Source organism: Tursiops truncatus, chromosome 8 (genome assembly GCF_011762595.2).
Source record: "Tursiops truncatus isolate mTurTru1 chromosome 8, mTurTru1.mat.Y, whole genome shotgun sequence".
In the NCBI taxonomy this organism is placed as follows: domain Eukaryota; kingdom Metazoa; phylum Chordata; class Mammalia; order Artiodactyla; family Delphinidae; genus Tursiops; species Tursiops truncatus.
In genome coordinates this window covers 86,980,862-86,986,120 of record NC_047041.1, presented here as the reverse complement: position 1 = coordinate 86,986,120, position 5,259 = coordinate 86,980,862, and the positions used below count along the sequence as shown (strand labels likewise).

The following is a 5,259-nucleotide window of genomic DNA, read 5'->3' as shown; positions in this document are numbered from 1 at the left end:
GATTGACCTCTGTGTGCCCCCAAATGGGTTACATTTGTTTCCACCTGGCCGTGGCATCCTTTCCACCTTTCTCTTCCCACTGTCCTCCACCCATCCTTAAGAACCTTGTTTAAAGAAGAGAATGGGAGACAACAGCCAACCGAACAATGTCTAAGTTTATAATAAGGTTTTGCTGAAATCATTTTGAATCTAATCAAACTTTTGGAGCCGTAGAGTTTGTAGAAAAGTTAACTTTGCCTATATATCTGTCATTTTACCTCCCACTGGAAAGTACATCATCACCAAACTGAGATAAAAAGACACCAATTAAAAACAACAACTCACAAGAGTAAAAATGCTCTTAGTAGTGGTCTTTGGAAGCCTCCAGTCACCATGTAGGCCCCTGCCTCGGTCTGCCCTCAGCTCCTTCACGGTTACTTATAGCCTGAGGGCCCGGCGGGCTGTCTGTGCACCTTCGGGACTGGTGTCAGGCTCCTTGCCCACCGCCTGACGGGAATACTGGGTTTCACCTTGCCCCTCCTCCTGCTGGCTGGCTCCCTCTGCTTCCAGGGGTTCCCCCGGGGTCCTCAGCATCACAGTCTCCACTAGCCTCTGCCCGTGCCCTCTTCATGCCCCCAGGATTTTCTTCTAACGGGTCTCTCACTGCTCCTACTTGTTCTGGAAGTTCTGGGCCTGCCTGTCCTCCCTCTGGGCCTTGAGCTGCAGCTTCTCCTTCTTGGCTACGAGGGTGGCCTGCAGTTCGCCCAAAGTCTTGTGAAGGAAACTGCAGGACAGCATGTTCCCCTCCCCAACACCCTCCTGGGTCCTAATGTGCTGCAGGTTATGCGAGGCCCAGTACTGGTAGCGCCGGGCAGCCGCCTGGGGCAGCTCGGTAACACTGCGCTGGCAATCCAGCTCTGCCTCAAAGGCGCACGCCTATGGCCAGAACTCACCCATGTCCTGCAGGGAGCTCATCTCCTGAGAAGCTTCATCATTCCGCAACATGCTCCCACAACAACTTTCATGCTATAATAGCGGGATTCCAGCTCCTGGGAGTAGGGACCGTAGTTGATGAGAATTTGGCGCTTGACGGCGTTCACGTTCGCCTTGTGCACATAGATGGAAAAACAGGTTCTGGTACACGGTGGCCATGAGCTTCACGTGCACATCATGGGGGCCAAGGCTGCTCAGCACCAGAAGGGAAGGATGGGCAAACTGCCACTCAAGCACACGGGTACAGCGAGGAAACCACAGCATCCACCAGCTTGTACGTGTTCGTCTGGAAGATCAAGGTGGGGCCTCCAGGGAGGTGCATCAGCTTAATGTAAATACTGGTCTCCATTTTGCTCAAGACCAGTAAATATGTGACTCGACAGGACCCAGCCAGTACCACAGAATCCTGCAAAGAGTTTGTCTTTCGTCCCCGCAGGCAGGCGGTGGCTGTGAGCAGCTCCACGAGTCCGTGCAAACAGCCGGAGCAGCTGTGGGTTGCCGCCTCTCCGCAGCTCGGCTAAACACGAAGGAGTGCGGCTGCGCAGCGTGAGCCTCGCGATAGCTGAGCTGCGTGCCCCCAGGCGCATGCGCGTGCTCTTAGGCTCCAGCGACCGCCTTGAGTGCCGCCACCCGCAGTCTCTCCCACGAAGTTGCCTGTGTCTGCCGCTTCCAGCACGCTCTGCTCACCTCCTGCACCACTGTGAAGAGTAACCGGTAATCCACTGTGCTATATACACATAGGGCTTTCAAAATACGAGAAAACTGAGGTTTCTGGTTTCCGACAGAGGTACAAGATGGGCTATGTTGGGGAGAACAGATAAGAGTAAAATATAGTTCTTGTTAAATTAGGCATTGCTGTGGGGAGGCTTGAAATCCGTTCACCTTGACAAATGCTCAGAGCACATGTTTTCGTCTCTGATCACCTTTGCGGTTTATTCAGGATCCACCCATCCCCATTCTGCTCTACACAGCTGGGGGCAGGGGGTGGGTTCCATCACCCCTCCAGGTATTTTTTGTTTTTTGTTTTTTTTAGGTGTTCTTTTGATCAGTGTTTAAAATGGCTTTGTTACTGAACTAAACTCGGTTCTGCTCACCTGCCCAGAGTAAAGCCAATGTACTGACACCAGGTTGTGAGGAAAGAAAGTTGCAGTGTTTATTGCAGGGCATCAAGCAAAGAGTCCAGGCAGCTAGTGCTTAAAAGGCCCAAATTCCCTGATGGCCTTCAGGGAAAGGTTCTTAAAGACGGGGTGCGGGAGGGGTTGGGGGTTGTGGGGTGTGTGATCAGCTCCTGGACATTCTTCTGATTGGTTGGTGATGAGGTAACTGGGAGTCAACATTGTCAACCTGCTGGTTCCAACCGGTCTGGGATCTACCTGCTTGTGGGCAGTGTACAGGTAACTTCTTTCACCTGGTGGGGATTTCCGTATCAGCAAAACGGCTCAAAGCATGTGGCTCAGAATATTATCTATAGTCTTTGAGAAGGAACTAAAGTTCCTTGATTTTGTTTTATGACTAAACTGTTATTATTTTGCCTTCCTTGACTGTTTTCCTTTGTTTCTGCATTTTATCACTTCTCTTATTAAATTCATTCTTTGGAACTTCGGGAAGGCCTAGGAGGCTAAAGTTTTTCTACAAAGAAGAGGCGGGCAGAGGCCATGGGGGAGGGGAGTCTGTTCGGGGAAGGCCCCGCAGGGTCCTGCTTGTTTACAACTTCAGACTGGCTCTTTGTTCAAATCACAGACACCTGGTACTGGTGAACCATTTCCACCTCCTTGTTCTGGCATCACTAAGTGTTTCTGTGGCTCAATGCACAAGTGGCTATCTCTCCCCACCCCCAATTTCTCCTTTTGCCCCCTCTCTCCTTCCTGTCCCCACCTTGTTGGCTCAAGCTGATATGAGAGCTATAGCCTTTATATTCCTCGAAAGAGTTCACTGTGTTACTCCTCTACAATTATAGAAAACACCGGGCTCTACACGGGATCCCATGGAAGCCCTTCTCATTAGAACTGAGGTTGGCCACAGGCACCCTCGTCCCTCTGCTTTGGGGTGGGAGTCACAGCACACATATAACTCTCTCCAAAGATGGAACCCTCACATATCCTCTCTCAGGCCTTTCTTTCAATGTTTTTATGTCCTTGGGGGGCCTTCTAGAATCATGCACTTGTTTTCAAATATTTCCTTTGCAAACTTCATATTGCTCTGGCCTATCACTTGGAATTTTATGTTTGGTTTGATCTTGCTATTATATTCATATCACTGAAAAGTAATGGGTCCAGGATTTAAACCTAGGTCAACCTGACTCGAAAGCACCTACTCCATAAGATGTCTCCAGACACAAGTCCACTGTGTCTCACCCCTCCCCATCTCTATCAATATCATCTTGCCTCTTTGACCTCTTTAAATGCCCTAAGAAAGTGGCGTTCTTGCCACACTCTCTTGGAAAACTTTAGTTTGATTTCTGAAGGAGAATGTATTCCAGCTCTTATATACTAACTTTAAAGAACCCACTAACATAATATCTCTTCTCTTTCCTTTCATATTCTTTATCCAGGAAGTTTCTTTGTGGGAACGCCTATATGACAACTGATCTTCCCACCCAGCATCTTAGAATATGACAAGAGTTATTTTCCTTGTCAGATAGACCTTGTATAATCAGCAACTGTGTTAATATCAGAAATGTTCACCTGAGCATTCTGTATAACCCATTTTTTCAATGAATAGATTTGGCTGCCAAGTAGCATAATTTGTTCAGTTTTCCCTTTGAAATATATTTAATCACAAACTAGAGGTTCACATGGGCCTATATTTACAGACTGTTTGATAACTCCAATAATTGCGCATTTATTTGGTTATATTTTCAAAAAACAAAAGAATGGCAGTGTAATGTATGCAAGAAATTTTAACTGGAGTCAGAAGAGTAATAATACCTGCCCAGACACCCACATAAGATTATTGGTAAATGTATATAATAGAACTTTGTAAAATGTAAAGGGATTTTAATACTATTACCCACCCCCACTCTTCGCTTCATAATGCACAGAAAAGTATTGGTTACATTCATCAAGAAAATGCACATAATCCAAAGATATATAGTTGAAACAACACTTTATTATTAAAAGTTCTATATTTATCAACATTGAAATTTTCCCTTATGAAGTCAGCAAGAGTACTTTGGAGGGGAACATTGCTTTAATTCTGACTCACTAAATTATTTGTGAACTACTGAATACTTTGAACACATGCTTGAATACATTTGTAATATATCAGGACCATGATGCAAAGGCAAAATATGCAGACAGCATCTTTGTATTTTACCTTTATGTTTGCTAATTATTTATCTTGCACTTCCCCATATTTCACTTGATGCATTCTATTCAAATAATACACAGTGAGATCAAACCACAAGAACTCCAAATGCTCAGTCTATGATTGCCAGCCAGTAAATAGGTTCTCTTTCAACTTCGTTTAAATAACAGCTCCTGGAACTTAATATAATGAAAGGAGCCTGAAATAAAAAGATTGCTCTGCTTTACATGAAACACTCCTCCACACACATTTCAGTAAAGCCAGCATCTCTGAATCATCCTTCTGATAATTATTGAATAAAACAATTTCCAATTACACAGGAGAAATTATATAACACAAGTGCAAGTTGAGTCAATAATAGATTTAATTAAAATGGGCACAGGTGGAAATAGCCTTGGGGGAGGGGCAGAGTGGTCATTTCTTAAAATGAAATTAAAGGGAAAAAGGTAAGCACAGTAATAAAAAGAAAACCTAAGTAACCTATAAATAAATAACTAAGTCAATTTAAAGGTTAAATATTTTTTCCTGAAATCTCATTACCTTAGCCAAATTTTCCAAAGAATAATTCTGTATCCCTTGAATGCATGCACACCATAGTCCTTGTTAGAATTTATACTGATAAAATGATAGGGGAACACTTAGCACTAACCTTAAGCTATACAAGTTAGGTACTCGATGTGAACTATGTAAGCTCCATATTTATGTTAATTTCTACCATAACATCATGGCAGAAGTTTGTCTTATGATCTGTAGCTCTTTTACAAAGTACTTAAAACTTCCTTTTGGTTGTGATCCATAGTACCTACGAATATGAACCTATTGCTATCCTCATATATACTGTATATGATAGATATACACACATACATTAATTTTGCTTTGGTTTTTTACTCCCATTTCCCCTTATTTGACTGTAGACTTTGAGGACCAAGAGAGTGAGTTATCAAGTTATCAACTCGTATATACTGAGTGATATGTGTATAT

At 44.1% G+C, this 5,259-nt stretch overlaps 1 pseudogene; it reads right to left on the bottom strand.

Moving 5' to 3' along the window:
• Window positions 1–417: 417 nt before the first annotated feature.
• Window positions 418–1,877, bottom strand: LOC101328108 (suppressor of SWI4 1 homolog pseudogene; annotated as a pseudogene).
• Between the last annotated feature and the right edge of the window lie 3,382 nt (window positions 1,878–5,259).